The sequence below is a fragment of the Sus scrofa genome, chromosome 2 (assembly GCF_054392235.1).
Source record: "Sus scrofa isolate SSC_HxYL_T2T_F1_AM1 chromosome 2, Sscrofa_HxYL_maternal_Yorkshire_Landrace_v2.0, whole genome shotgun sequence".
Taxonomy (NCBI): Eukaryota; Metazoa; Chordata; class Mammalia; order Artiodactyla; family Suidae; genus Sus; species Sus scrofa.
Genome location: NC_139384.1, coordinates 117,099,708 through 117,116,612, shown reverse-complemented (window position 1 = coordinate 117,116,612; position 16,905 = coordinate 117,099,708). Strand labels below are relative to the sequence as shown.

Genomic DNA, 16,905 nt, shown 5'->3' with positions numbered 1-16,905 from the left:
TTTACATTTCTAATTATATGTTTCAATGTGCCTCATTTACTGTAGAGCTTTTCTATTAAAATTTACTATATAAGCTATTGTATTTTAATTCCAATATTTTAATTAATTTTTATATTAGCCTGCTATTGATTGATGACTACATGCTTTTATTCCACAGTACATACAAATGTGAGACTCCTAGATTTCCACTAGCAGATTTTGAGTAAAAGTGACATGTTCCACTTCCACATTCACTTTCCTGTGACCTTCAAGATGAAGCCAGGTACTAAAGACGGAATAGCACCTACAAGTCTAGGGCACTAAACAATTATGTGTGTCAAAGTCAATGCCACACTGAAATTCCCACCCTGTGCCGCTATGTGAGGAAGAACTAAACTTGACCTTCAAGTCAGAAAATCTTAATTTGAAAACTCATCTTGCGTTGGAATGTTTCTCTTTTCCACTAGATTGGCCCTTTTTGTGCAATATTTTCTGAGGTCATCTCATCCCAGCCCCAGGGATCCAAAGCTCAGATATAGGTCATACAAATGTGTTCAGAACTCTAGACACCAGGGTCTCTGTCTTAAAAACCAGCATATGGCTTGGCCAGAATCCAAGTTGTACTGCAGCCTCTTTTTACCCCCTCCACTACATATAGTTTATTTCTCCTACAAGTGGGCAAAACTCTACCAACTACATTTTTTTAAAGTTTTATTGAAGTATAGTTGATTTACAATGTTGTGATAACCTCTGCTGTACAACTCTATTCTTCTAGCTAGCCTGGCTTTATGACTCATGCATGAGCTATGTAGCCTCTGTTCATATGCAAAGGCTGGACTTTTAGACTCAACTCCTTTTTCTGAGCCCATAATCTCTTGGACTATAGGGCTTCACTTCCTATTGTTATTTCCAAAATATTTCTTGTTCATATATTTCCCTTTCTTTCTTTCCTTCCTCCCTCCCTCCTTCCTTCCTTCTTTCTTTCTTTTAATGGCTGCACCCACAGCATGTGGAAGTTCCCAGGCCAGGGATTAAACCTGAGCCGCAGCTGCAGCGTAGGTAGCAATGACAGATCCTTTCATGTACTGAGCTTGGTGGGAGATTGAACTGGAGCCACTATAGTCAGATTCTTAACTTACTGCTCCACAGTGGAAACTCCAGTTCTTGTATTTCTCCTAGAACTCTGATACTATTTTAATTTTATAAACTATTTGTATGTATTTGTAGAAGTGACAGCAATTATCCCTGTGTACTTAATCTAACATCATGACTTTTATAATTTAACCTAAACAGTGAAATCCATGTAGAAATATATATGAAAAGATATTTATTTTAGCATTCTTTATTTTAAAAAATCAGAAATGAAATAAATGATTGACAATAGGGTCTAATTAAATAAATTGAACTATTCCACAAAATAGAATATGTACATTTAGTAAAAATATATTAAAGAGTATTGACTAAGCTGAATGTTAATTTTTAAATTTAAAAATATATTTTTATATTATAGTTCATATATATATGCATTTATATGTTTGAGTGCATATGTATGCATATATAATATGATATCAGGTTATTTTAAGTTTGTAGACTCTGAATTTGCATTTTCCAAAATTTTTATTATGACCATTTTTTAATTTCAGAAAGACAAGATAAGAAGCTAAATTTCTAAAAGTCATATTACACTCTCACAGTGAAAATAGAGTTGATGTTAACTGGCAATGTACTTAAAAACATATAATTAAGATATCGTTTAGCTTCTGATCTGTACATTGCATGGTTTCTGGCAGAAAAACAATACCTATGCTTATTTATAGCAGTCTAGGCCTGGAATCTGGGAGCTTGAGCCTGATGCATTATCTGGCATATGTTTGTCAAATAGATGGATCTTCCACTATGCCCCAAGGGACAGAAAACTTGATCTCTTTCAAGCAAAGCAGTAAATGATTTAACTTCTTCATAGTTCCATTAATGACCTGATAGATCAGCATAGCAATGAAATGTGTAAACTATACTAAGTTAATGGTGGTATGGAAAATTCAATGAATGTAAGGGGAAGGAACAAACTGAGAAAAACATCAGTAGAGGGAAAATTTGCCAACGCATATTCCTTACAAAACTCTATGGGAAATAATGAGAGGTAAATGAGAGTAATGGAGAGAAGTATCAAGAGAAGATGAGTTTGAATCTTTGAAGATGCCTTTTGATTGTGCAAATGTTTAGAAAAAATACAGAAATTTCTCTTATAAACTATGTCTTAAAGATATACTTAAAACCTAAAGGGCTTATGCAACTAAAAAAATTACTGAACTCAGTTTGACAAGGCTGAATTCAGAAAACCTGTCCTTTATTTGATATAAATAATCTGTTCTCTACTTAGTTTTTCTGTGTGGAAACAACCCTTTAAAAACTCTGGGGTTTTAGATGTATCCTAGTTTTAATTTTTCCTGTGCCATTTGCTTACTCTTTCCCTTTTTAAATCTAAGAACAGTAGGAGCAGAAATGGGTATGTTTTTTCCCAAAGTGTAGCATTTTAAAACCCAAAGTTTATAAATAATTAATGTACCTTGGTATAGAAATTAACCAATACACAAAAGCTGGCCTATCCAATGAGGATGGGATGACTTTTTCCTAAGTTTTGAAGGCAATAATAGCTTTAAGCTTTTTAGATGACAAGAAAAAAGAAAAGCAAGCCTCCAAGTAGGTGACAGCTATGTTTATAAACCCCAAAGATATATTTGCATAAAACAAGACTTGCTATCTGTGGACACATTAACTTAAATCATGTTAATCAGCCAACTCTGATGGTGAGACACAGCTGTAATGGAGAGCCTGATTCCAACAACAGCACTGGCAGGTTTTCATGTTGCTCCAGCTTTGTACATAGATATCCACTCTACAAGGGAGCATGCCAAGTAAGGACAAAAAGCCTGTTGCTAGGGTTTAAGATGAAAGAATTTCATTGGAAACAAACTCTAGGTCTCCACTAAGGAATACAACATATTAAAGGTCCCTTCCTGATCTCTGTCATATCAAAATATCATCACTCACTATTTCTAGCTTTTTTAATTAACCAAAAATTTTGGATAATGGCATTCTGGTGACAAACTACAGAATTTTGGATAATGGCATTCTGGTGACAAACTACAGAATAGGTAAACCAAATCCAAGTTTTCGTATACCATATTTTTTTTATGTGTGCAAAAGATAAACATTTTGCACACATCCTGTATATTATAAACTTTGTATCTTTTTACTTATTCTCCCTTGAAGTATTTATTTATTCCCCACCATTATTACCTTAACTAAAAAATCTTTTATTATTATTATTTAATTGTTACTTCCCCAATACATTTTTTTTCTACTGTACAGCATGGTGACCCAGTTACACATATATGTACACATCTATTTTCACACATTATCATGCTCCATCATAAGTGACTAGACATAGTTCCCAGTGCTACACAGCAGGATCTCATTGCTAATCCATGAGATACATTTCAGCAGTGATCCCTACTCTTTAATAGTTGTAACACCTGCCAAACTTGGGTGTTCCTGTTGTGGCTCAGCAGTTAACAAACCCGACAAATATCCATGAAGACATGGGTTAGACCCCTGGTCTCACTCAATGTGTTAAGAATCCTGCCTTGCTGTGAGCTGTGAGCTGTGGTATAGGTTACAGAGGCAGCTTGGATCCTGCATTGCTGCGGCTGTGGCATAGGCCTCCAGCCACAGCTCCAATTCAACCCCTAGCCTGGGAACTTCCGTATACCCAGGGTGTGGACCTAAAAAACAAAACTAAGTAAATAAGCACAACTTCCGTAACCTATAGAAAAAATAAAGTCTTGGGCCCTATGACCCATTTTCTAAGACCATCTTATCAGAATAAGATAAATATTAAATTATTAATGAGAATTAATACTAGAAAATATACCACTCACACAATCATAATTTCAGATATCTCACAACCTCAAAGCATTGGAAAACTTGTTTTTAATACTATTCCCATCATTATATGTTCAAGATCACCAACCTACTAATCACTTTATTTCAATGCATCAAGATAGTCATGTTTTCTCACTGTCCAGCTTGGATTCCATTGTTAATCATTTGTCTTCACTTGCATATACTCCCAAATGCCTTGTCTTCCAGTGTGTGTGTGTGTGTGTGTTTGTTTTTCCACTCCAGAAAACCTAAATCTAGTTTTACCCAATGAACAACTTAGTGCCTACACAATAGCCATTCCCCCATTCCCTTTCCAACACAATTCTATTATTATTATTATCAGTTTACTATTTTTAAAATTTTTTATTGGGATATAGTTGATTTCCATTCTTTCTTCCCACACAGGTTATTATAGAACATTGAGTAGGTCTCCCTTAGTTATCTATTTATGTATGGTAGTGTGTATGTGTTAATCTCATCCTCCCAATTTAGCCCTCCCCCCAACAGTTTCCCCTTTGGTAACATTAACTTTGATCTTGAAATCTGTGAATTTCTGTTTTATAAATAAGTTCTTTCGTATCATTTTTTTTTTTTTGTCTTTTTTCCTTTTTCTAGGGCCACACCTGTAGCATATGGATGTTCCCTCATATCATTTTTTGGTTAGAGTCCACATATAAGTGATATCACATAATATCTGTCTTTCTCTGACTTTACTTAATATGGCTGTCTCTAGGCCCATCCATGTTGCTGCATCACCATACTATTCTCCCTGAACAGGCAGTTTAGGGAAGACTGACTCAATCCAGATGTAGGTTCTGATTGGAGTAAGCCACTCGTGTTTTCCCAGTCATCCTTCCGGGGAGTGTTTGAAGCTTGAAAATATGACAGAATTTTGGCAATAACAGAAAATTTCCTAAGTGGCTTCCAGGTACATTTCCTTTACTCTTACAAAGAGATAGTGGTGTTATGGTCCATCTTCTTTGCCCAGACGTCTGCATGTGGCTCCTAAAACTGTAGCAGCCATTTTGCAACCATGAGGAAAGCTAGTCATAGAAAATGCCAACATTTGAGAATAACCAGGGGAAGTTGCGTGAACTTTGGTTACTGCAAACCACTGATTTAATCAATCTTGAAGCAATGAATGTTTGGGACTTCTTTAATTTGAGAAAATAAATCCCCCTTACTGGTTGATTTGGGATTTTATGTTTGTGGTCAGCAATGTTTTGAGAAACCTGAGATACCAACTTGTAAGTAGCCACATACCTGGTTTCCTTTTCAAATTATGATCAATAACTTTTAATAGACATTATATACCACTGAGCACTGAGCAATTCCATATCCTTCCTAGTAACTTTGCTTTTCTATACTGGCTTAAATTGCTATCTTCATACCATCTCACCTTGCCCCCTGTTAAAAAGATTTCCTTATCCGTTTTTCTCAGCTCCATTCTTACTGATCATCTTATCAAAATCAAATGTGAATGACCTCATTTTTTCATTACTAATTTTTTTAATCCTATCATTGTCTGCCTCTAACTTCTTCCCTTTTGTTATATCTACAGAAATGTCCCTATGACATATCAAGCCTTCCCCTTGAATTCAAGATCCCTAATATCCTTGCTATCCAAGGGATTTTGATTCCTTCTCTGAATTCCTCTCCTTCACTTGTGTTAGCTATATTGCTCCTACTTGATCTCACATCTAGGCTTAAACTTACTTTTTCTGGCTTAAGTTTCCATTATTTAATTGACAGTAATCTAGTAAGACCACCAATAAATTTCATGTTTCTAAACTCAACATATACTTTTAAGTCATGCCATTAAAAATTTCAGCAGTAACTGATTCAGTTAACTATACCATCTCTCCTAAAATATTTTCCATTTTCCTCTCAGCCAAGGTGTCGCTATGTAGTTTGACTCCAATTTTTTTTTAAACATTCTTTTGTGTATCCTTCTCCACTAAACCTTTGATTTTATGACTTTTCTTCTTTAAGCTTGTAACATCTCCCTAGGTGATTTCATTTTTTTCCCATGATAAATACTGTTTTTATATTGATAATGCACCACACTTTTTATCTCCATCCAAGAGTCATGGATTTTTATATCATTGCCTTTTGGCAATACTCAAATGCCTATAGACTACCTCTGTGTCCTCGACTACTTGATATCCTTACTTGCCCATCTCACTGAAATCCTCAAGTCAACATGAACAAAATGAAAATATTGATTGATCATCCTCCAAAATTACTTACTTCAAACCTAATCTTTTGTTACTTTTCCCTCAGTACAACTGTCCCATGTACCAAGTCATTTTGACTTCTCCCTTTTTTTAAATTTCCCCCACCAGACCTCTCAATAGGTCCAGTTGGTTTGTATGTCTAAATGATACCAAGTGTTCTCTACTTAATCCATTTCATCTCTCACCACCTTAGTCCCATATGCCACCTACTTATTTCAAAAGCTTCCTAATAACTAGTTTCTTCAATTTTTTTCCTAATGCACTCCAGTCTAGTCTCTATCTAGTAGGTGGAGGGATCTTTTTAAAAACAAATTAGATTAGACAACATCTCTGCTTTAAATCTTTCCATAGCTTCTCATTTGCATTTCAGTTATAATAAAACCCAGACTTCTTGCCAGGCCTTTATAGCTCTGGATAATCTGGCCCATGTTGGCTTTCTAACTTTGCACACGTCTCTTCTTCTAACTCACTAAACCCCAGGCAGCCTGGTGTTCTCTCAGTTTCTATAATGGTTCAAATTAGTTTCCATTTAGGGAACTTGAGATTGCAGTTCCCTGGAATGCTTTCCCACTGGTTTTTCACACATCTGTCTCTTTATTCTTCTAGGTCTCAATTTAAATGTACCCTCTTTGGGATACATTTCTTGAATTCTGTGCTAAGTAGTTTACCCTGCCCCTGCTAATACTTTCCTATCATAGCAACCAGGTATTTCTTTCACAGAACTTATCAAAATCAGTAATCATTTTACCTGTTTGTGTACTGGTTCATTGTCTTTTTCCCTTATCAGAATATAAACTTTATGTGAGTGGAGATATTGTCCATCTTTTTACCTTCAGGCAGCATGACTAGCATAGTAGTGACCAAATATTATCAGTACATTAGGACTCAATAACATTAACCAGGGCCCCAAAAGAAAAGTGAGATGATAAACATTTACAGAAGACCTTTATAGCACTCCCTGAAAAATCCTGAGATACTTATTGTTTTAAATTTTCATGCAACTTTAAAAATATTTTAATACTCAGAATTTATACTTAAGCCAAATCTCATTTTATTTTATTTTTTTTATTTTTTATATTTTTGGCTTTTTTTTTTTTTTTTTTGCTATTTCTTTGGGCCGCTCCCACGGCATATGGAGGTTCCCAGGCTAGGGGTCAAATCGGAGCTGTAGCCACTGGCCTACGCCACAGCAAAGCCGGATCGTTAACCCACTGAGCAAGGGCAGGGACCGAACCCGCAACCTCATGGTTCCTAGTCAGATTCGTTAACCACTGCGCCATGACGGGAACTCCCCAAATCTCATTTTAAACAGTAACTTCAAAACCCAGAAGTACCTTTACAAAATAAATACAGTAAAAGTGTCAAACTGAATAGAAACTAAGTTAGGATATTGCTAAAAAGTGGAAATAATTTATCATAGCAATGACTATTACAATAATTGAGAATTATAACTATTAGTGAGAATTGGCTTCATGTACTTACTATGCTCATAACTATTTGCACAATCCTATATAGTTGCCACATTAATCTTATAATATGGTATTAGTATCCCAGTTTTTCAAAATAGGAATCCTGAGTTTTATAAAAATTAAGTAATACTCAAAGTCACAAAGCTAGTGGAATATGGATACCACTGAAGTCTGAGTGCTGAAAATACTATTTTGTATCTGCCACACTATGTTGCTTCTTAACTAGGGAGGCAAATACAATGAAAAATAGATTCTATATATCCACTTAGATCCTTTTTAGCTTGCTTTTCTGTAAAATAGAGGCTGTTAAGCTGAAAACTACAATCCCCAGACTGCTTTGCAGTACCAAGCAGAAGTTTGACAATGGAGTGAAGCAAAATGAGTTAGCCTTTGGGCAGGCAGAGCTAATCCTCTGGCATGTATAATATCAGACCTGTGCAGCATGTCAGAGAGCAGAGCCAGGAACCATAAAAATGGAATGAGTACAAGACTGGCTGACCCAGAATTTACACTGCTACCAGTTCAGGGAGTCTGTGCTGTTCATATTAGTAGGATTTGAAAATTGCTACAAATGTTACTTCTCTGTATTTCCTTAATCCTTTCTTCTTCTAAGTAGAAGGTTTCATAACAGTTAATCTATATTTTCTCTTACAGTGTACATTTTGGGTACAGACAATTTACCTTTTGGTTAATAAATTGCCAAACAACCAGGAACTGCAAGTCTCTATGAGGATGTGGGTTTGATTCCTGACCTCACTCAGTGGGTTAGATCCCATGTTGCTGCAAGATGTGGCTCAGATCCATCCTTGCTGTGGCTGTGGCATAAGCCAGCAGCTGCAACTCCATTTCGACCCCTTTCTTGGGAACTTCCACATGCCACAGGTGCAGCTGTAAAAAGAAAGAAAAATAAAAGATTATACATCTTAACCTTTGGGTTGGATGCAGCATCTAGAAGAGAACTTGGGAAGTCTCCATTGGAAAAGAGGTGGTTCTAGTCCACCATCTGAAAGAAGGGTGTGTAAGGAATATAAAGTAGCCACGGTATGGAAGTTAGCCAATATTGTTAGTTTCCTACCAAATACTCATTCCTTTCTTCACTATGAGAGCTCCTATTTTTTTTTTTTTCTTTTTGGTGAGTGGGCAGTGAACCCAGAAAAAAACCTAGTCTCCTTGTTATTCCCTCACCAAACACTGAAACAGTTCTAACCAATGAGAAAAGATAAAGCATGCGAAGTATATCTAGGAAATTTTACTTTTCTGATGAGGCAGATAATCTCCAAAGATGGCCGTCATATTATAAATTGCTTCCTTTTCATTCTTTCTTCCATCCTTCTTTCCTTTTCTCCCCCCCCTCCCCACTTTTTACACTTTTGGCATATGGAAGTTCCCAGGCTAGGGATCGAATTGGAGCTGTAGCTGCCAACCTACACCACAGCCACAGCAAGACCAGATCCGAGCCGCATCTGCAACCAACACCACAGCTCATGGCAACACCAGATCCTTAAGCCACTGAGTGAGGCCAGGGATAGAACAAACCAGCATCCTCACAGAAACTCTGTTGGGTTCTGAACCTGCTGAGCCACGATGGAAAGTCCTCCTTCCTTTTCTTTACATGCTTCTTCCTTCACATATCAAGAGGTGAAGCCTAATTCCTCTTTTCATGAATCTGGGATCTCCTTACTGATTGATTTGTCTGATACGATATAGCAGAAGTGAGAGTCAGGAGGTTTTGAAACTATGCCATTTGAAACCTTTTAGTGGCAGAGAGTTTAGTGACAAAATGCTACAGTAATGTAGAAAATAGAAAATGCTACTAATGAATTAATGTATCAGTCTAAGGAGATTTCCGGTCAGGATGTTGAAAATGCCTATTCATTTCTGTTAGACACATAGGATAAAATACAAACAGAGAAAGAATGAGCTCAAAAAGACAACTTTCAGTGTTTTATAGAAGAATTTTGAGGGAAAAGAAAATAGTTAGGATTTAACGGACTCAAAAATAGAACTGTTTATCACATCCAGTCTTCGCAGGCAGAAAATCAGAAATGGCCTCAGGGCAAAACTTAAAATATTTTCAATAACACATAACAGGAGGATAAAGTTCAGTCAAACAGTGTGTTTAGAGCAACCTTTACTGAAACCTCAGAAATATTTCTGTTAAGGCCGCAAACAAGACAAAAAGGCTTTTGTGAAATCAGTGGCTCACAGACTTTGTTAACTAGAAAATAGGGCTCCCAAGAATCTTAAAGATATAATTCCACACCATTAAGACTTTCAGCCCAGAGTAGAGAGAGAAATTGAGGGGGATGGCTTTTGTCTAATGCCATGAACCCCAATAAAACTTGACTAAAAGGGATAGAGGATATTCAAAATAAGAGAGTCCTTGGGGATTCCAACTTTCTAAAGGCAGAAAGTGGGCTAAGAAAGCTACTCAGCAGCAAATATAGGCCAGTTCCAAATGAAAAGGAAAGTTAGAGAGCAGAACCAGAAATCCAGAGGGCAGACCCAAGGAGCATAGAGACACATTCTTAAGAAGCAGGACTTAGTCCCAGTCAAGTGCTCAGCTAGACTGCAGATTTTGGGTGGATGAGTCACTGCTGTATGTCTCCTGTCAGATCCCACCTCTTTTTTAAAATTGAAGTTGTTTCTTTTGCAAGTGTCATACCCTTGTAGCACCAGTATATTGAGTAGTTTGAGCAGATAACTTACTGAGTTTATTGAGCTGAAATGTGTCTCTTTAATTCAAAGAGCTTCCATTAGAGAGAAATCATGACTGAGAAAATGCATCTGAGAAACTGGGCCCTCAATGTCCCTTGAACACGATTTAAATGATGAATCCTACACTTTAAATCAATCCCATAATGGAATTCAATTTGGGGGCTGTTAGAAAAGAGTCAGTCTGTTTTTCAGGTGGAATGGATATGAATACTGGTAGCCAGAGAACAGACCATAGTAGACAGTCTTCAAAAATGGCCACCGCTGACTCCTTATCTCCATGCCCACAAATGCTGTTTCTCACATGACGTGGTAGACTGTAATTTCCTTCCCTTGAATCCGAGTACATCTTCATTATTTTCCTGACCAATAGAATATGATAGAAGCAATATTTAAAAACTTCTGAGGTCAGGTCAGAAAAACCCTTGCTGCTTTCATTTTTAACACTCACTCTTGGGATGTTGCTTCTCAGAACCCAGATGCCAGACTATGAGAAGCCAAGGCCATATGTAAGCATTTGTTGAGCCCTCAGCCCATAGCCAGCATCAAGTCAGCCACCTGAGTGAGTCACCCTGGACCTCCAGCCCAGTTATGCCTTCAGTTACCTCCAGCACCAATCACAGTCTGACTGTAGTATGAAAGATCCAAGTAAGGACAGTTGAACCTAGTCAATACACAGAGGCATACGTGATGATAACAAATTGTCTTCAGTTCTGAGGAGGTTTGATGTGAAATAATAGATGGCAGGAACACCTGTTATCTGGCACAACCATTCTTCTTTTAGTCCTTCCCTCCTTCCTTTTGTAAACAAAGGCATGATGCCTGCAGCTGGAACAGTCATCTTGAGACCATGACGGAAATACCAGAGATCTTGACCCTGAATTCCTTGAGCTATAAAAGAAGCACTAGCAACCACAAACTTCCCGACTTTAGGATATTAGGAAAAAGAATCTCCTATTTGGGATTTTTGGTCACACACAGCAATGTAAACAAACTGATACTCCAGGGATGAGGTGAATATACAAAATGATACCATAAAGTGTTGTACTTCATTAAACAGGGGCTGCTGGTTCAGCTTTGACCCTTGTGGGCAAAGAAAAAGCTTTAGTCATACAATTGCAAAATTGCCAGAGTATATAAAACAAAAAATCCAACTAGCTGTTCAGTGGGTACATAAACATTTCAGATACTGAATTGAAGTATCTCTTATAGGACTTATAAAAAAAAAAAAAGATGATGTGATATAATCTATAACTTAATCTTTGCTAACAAGTTAAATGTGACCTTATCTCTCATAGCTATGTATTTTATAAGATCTCTCTCATAATGCCAGACAGTCCAAAGCAGTTCTACAAAATGAAGAACAATGAAGAACAGTTTTATAGCTGTTGGTGGGTGGAACTAACCCAAGCATAAAACTCTGAGTAGAGGACCTGGTGGCCAGCAATTTCTACTACCAACCTTTCTTTAATACAAACAAACAAACAAACAAACAAACAACTTCTTGCTAGTAAGCTGTTGATAATTTAGTCAGGTAAAATCCAGCAGTGTAAATACTGCATATAATTAAAGACAGACTCAAGTATAGATGGAGACAGAGTTAGCATTCTCTTATGGAAATTTAAGAGCCTAATGAGGCATGCCTGGATGGGAGGCTCTAATTCAGTCTGGAGATTGGCTGAGATTGTGACAGTAACAGAGTAAGGATTTTGTCTTAAGACATTTTTCTTCATTTTGCAACAAAAATGACAAACTGAGTTGCTCATGATTAAGCCATAAAGTACATGCCAGTAATTTTAACTTGGAAAAATGTTAAATTGGGTACTGCCAAGTGCCCTCTTTGATTATATGTATACAGGAACATGGTATTGATTTGGATACACGAGGTGAAGGAAATGCCAAGGAAGATTCCATGACTTTCCTTCTGGTTTCTGTACTAGCAATAACGGGGTAACTTTGTCTCTCTCGAGTGATACTTATGGCACCTTTATATTATACCAAGTGTATAGAATTTCAGAGCATAGATATGAGACAATAAAATCATAATATGACTTTATTTTCCTACCTAATTTCCCTGTGCCTCAGTTTCCTCAATTCCTCAAATTTATTTTATTTTATTGTATGTATATTTATAATCAACCTTGGCCTTTCTTTGAAAACAAACTGAGATTTACATTCATAAAGTTAAATTTCCTAAACTTATATCCAATAGGCCATTCTGCTGTTTTATAGCTGTTTGATTTGGAGCATATTCTTCAATTTTTCTGAGCCTCATTATACTTGTCTGCAAATTGAAGCTAATGATCTCTTTCTCAAAGAGTTAGCGAGGACTGAAAGAATGAACAGATCTAAAGCATTCAGCATTTTAGTATTCAATTAGTCTCAACTATTAGTAATATGTGGAGAATAAGAGATTACAGAAAAAGAAATTTGGAAGATAACTAAGTAGAGGAAAATGATGAAGTTAGAATGCAACAGAAATCTGTTAGTGCCTGAAGCTCTGCTCTTAATCAAGATGTGGTTAATCTTGAGACTGGTAGAGGATCTCAATCTGAGGATACAACAGAATCATATATGGAGCTTTCTTAATGTACAGGTACTCAGACCACTCCCTATGCCAATATAACATGAAATCTTGAGTGGGGGAACAGAACATGTGTGTATGTATGCACACATATCTTTAATTTCCATAGGTCAGAAACCACCACACTGCCTGCAGAAAAGAAATCTTGTTCTTCAACAGTTCTATGCAGAGTCCTTTTGGTCTCGCTAATTGTTTTGGCTTTCATGTCCCCAGATATACTTGTTTTTGTATTATGAACATCATGAAAAAGTTAAAAATAAATAAAACACCCAGAGTGGATGTTTTTCCTAGGAATGATGTTAAGTACCTTGATAGGCAACTACTTCAGGAGCAATAAACAGTGGACACCTGTGGATGGAAGAAATAAACTTGATTAATCTACCCCTATTTCAAGTCCATTTTACTACAGCGAATTGAAAAAAGAGAAAAAAAAAAAAAAAAACTCTCTTAATATGCCTGAGTCCTCTGGAATGTTGTCAAATTAGTTTATGGAACACTGTGAAATTAAATTCACTTCAGAATTATGGAATATTGTGAAATTAAATTCACTTATCCATATCTTGAAAAGAGAATATTGAAATCCATAGAAAAGACAAGCCAAAAAATTGGGATGGTTACTTTTGGAGCCTAGTTTGCCCTATTCCAAGAAAGAAACAATTTTCAGCAGAAATGATCCAGAGTTTGTCTTTTCTGAAAGACTGCTCCTGCTGATTTTTTTCCTTAGATCTTAGGATTTGTTAAATCCATAGCTCTAAGTATAGCATAATGCAAATTTGACAAGCCAAGGGCAACTAATTAAAGGTCACATGTCTGTTGTTTAGAAACAAGTAAATCCACAGGTTTCTTGGACACCCCCCCCCCCGACTATAATTGTGCTTGTCCACCCAAAATTTAGTTGATTTATCCACAAGAAGCTACTGGCCCATGAGAAGCCACTTGGACTTTTAGGGAAGGAGATTAGACCCTGCACATATGAGTAGTAACAACAGAGTCAGTGGGAAATGAACATAAAACAAGGGGATAAGAGCGAAGTCTGAAGCTTAAAGACTGCCATTCTTCCTGGTTTGGCGATAAAGGATTTTTTAAAAACCTACCAAAAAAGACCTAATCTGCACTCTATATCAAGAACTTTTTTTCAGGCTAGAGGATGAGCAGAATCAAAGGGTAAAATAAACTTCTAATCCTTACTAAGTAATAACAATAGGTGTGGGCCCAGGCTGCCCTAAAAAGGACTCTTGGAGATTAGAATAACAATGAGAGATGTTTAGCTTACTTTGCTTCAAAATGCTGATTTGAGAAAAACCACTTGAATAATTTTGCCTTATCCCTGGTGGTAAATTATGAGCACTCTAGGAAACTGTATAATAAGAATGGGGAGAAATCAAATAGAAACACACATATTTAGGGTCAGATGAAAAACAGATCCAGCAACCTGACTAGATATCCTATAGTGTGGCTATAGAATAGGATCTTTTAATGAAATATGCATCATCCATGGGTTCTCAACCAGTCTGACTTGAAAGTTTTGGGGAAGTTCCCTCTTCTAACTTCTTTTCTTCTACCAAAATGCCACTGATACAGGCAGGCAAACTATATTGGAAACTCTGGATTTAAAATGTTCAACTTCTAATGTATGGACTGATGATGTGAAATGGAATGAAACATTAAACATCTGTCTTAGTATACCAAGCATAGCATCTGTACTGAGAACAATTTTTTGCTGGATTTTTATAAGACGCTGAACATAAAGCTATTTATGAAAGCCATCTTTAAAGTGCTGGGATAGCCTGAGGAATACCAGGGAGATAGATATTCCTATCACATGTTTTTGGAATGGATTACTTTACTATATCATCTCTTCAATAGTTTTTCCTACAAGTTACTTTACCTTCCAACATGAGAGAAAAAAAACTATCTTTCCCTTACTGCTTCACTTTAAAAAGGAAGTTAGGTAAAACTATATCAAATAAGCAAAAATGAATAAAACTATAAGACAGTGAAAGAGAGAAATGAAAGAAAGAAAGAAAAAGAAAGAAAAAGAAAAAGTAGAACCTGATATTGTGACTGTCAGAATGCAAGTTTGATCCCTGGCCTTATTCAGTGGGTTAAGGATCTGGCATTACTGTAAGCTGTGGCTTAGGCTGCAGATGTGGCTCGAATCTGGTGTTGATGTGGCTGTGGCTTAGACCTACAGCTGCAGCTCCAATTTGACCCCTAGCCTGAAACTTCCATATGCCACAGGTGTGGCCATAAAAAAAAAAAATAAAATAAAATAAGAGAGAGATGATAGGTGATAAAAGTAATAGATTATATCCTTGGTAAGCAACTAAACCCCAGAATCATGAGAAGCTGAGGAGGTGCAGATTACATATCCAGCCCAAGGCTTTGTTTTCATAGTAGTGGTTGTTTACTTAATAATTATGAGAAATTAGGCAGAAAGAAGTGATTTGATTTTCTAGCCACATGCAGTGGTTGGTCAGGCACCCAAATAGTGTAAAACATCTATAAATTACTCTAAACATATTCTTTCTCTCCATTTCCTCCCCTCCAGAGCTGTGAATGCAATTACACTAGTTTCTCTAATTCTTAGGTTAGGCTCTTACTAATCAAATAGCCAAAAGGAAGTACAAAGGGAAAGGAGAATAGCAACATGTTTTCAAACATCTAAGATATCATCAGCTATTTTATAATGTACATTTAGCTTTGTAGGTGAAGATCCTCACCATTTCATGAGCATGCTTGTTACTTATTTAATGAAAGTTTATTTACATAGCCAAATAAAATTTGGTGTACTATCTGGCACTTTAATCAAAGTGTGACTTAGGATCATGATCGTAACAGTGGATTTGCAGTTCAGGAATGACATGAAAGTAATGAAATGAGATTTTTAACAAACATGTCAGAATTTTATATTCAGTTAAAAGATATTTTTTCAAAGTAGTAACCCAGAGAAACTATATTTCCAATAAAGTTGCTGCTACAGCTAAAAAAACATACTGGTAACTTGGAGATCATGTAAGAAAATTATCATTGCTTTATCTTTTTTTTTTAAGTTATCGTAATAAATTTTCTGGAGTTCCTGTTGTGGCACAGTGGAAATGAAGCCGACTAGGAAACAGGAGGTTGTGGGTTCGATCCCTGGTCTTGCTCATTGGGTTAAGGATCCTGCGTTGCTGTGGCTGTGGTGTAGGCCGGCAGCTGTAGCTCTGATTGGACCCCCTAGCCTGGGAACTTCCATGTGCTGTGGGTGCAGCCCTAAAAAGCAAAAAAAAAAAAAAATTCTATTTTCTGACGGATTTGACTTTTACTTCCATTTAGTTTTAGCCAGTTTATAAGTAACAGGAATTATTAAATGAATTACCAAAATTTATAAGATACTGTAGTATAAGATTTACACATATGAAAAAATGTTAAGTATGAGGCTAAATAAAATTTAAAAAAAGTGTTCTGGAGTTCCCATCGTGGCGCAGTGGTTAACAAATCCGACTAGGAACCATGAGGTTGTGGGTTTGATCCCTGGCCTTGTTCAGTGGGTTGAGGATCCAGTGTTGCCATGAGCTGTGGTGTAGGTTGCAGACGCGGCTCGGATCCTGCGTTTCTGTGGCTCTGGTGTAGGCCGGTGGCTATGGCTCCGATTAGAACGATAGCCTGGGAATCTCCATATGCCGAAGGAGCGGCCTTAGAAAAAGGCAAAAAGACCAAAAAAAAAAAAAAAAAAAAAAAAGTGTTCTGTTTTAATAACGCTTCTTAAATGAGGAAACGTATGTAAGAAATCTGGAGTCTTGGCTTCTCTTGGAAATGAAAACTAAAATACTTAGCAACACTGGGTAACAGTTCCTCATAATAACTATTAGTGGGAGATGAACAAAGGCTGATCCCCTTAAAAGAGGAAATATATTTTCTCTTTAGTCCCTATATGTACAGTATACACAGATGCACTGACATCAGGAGAACTCGGTTCACTGTGATAAGCCAG

The 16,905-nt window shown here is 36.6% G+C and overlaps 1 protein-coding gene across 2 annotated transcripts in view; it reads left to right on the top strand.

The window, feature by feature from the left end:
• LOC110259429 (uncharacterized) overlaps nucleotides 1-16,905 on the top strand; it is a 904,175-nt gene that overhangs the window by 139,819 nt on the left and 747,451 nt on the right. The gene's annotated exons all lie outside the window — the stretch shown is intronic.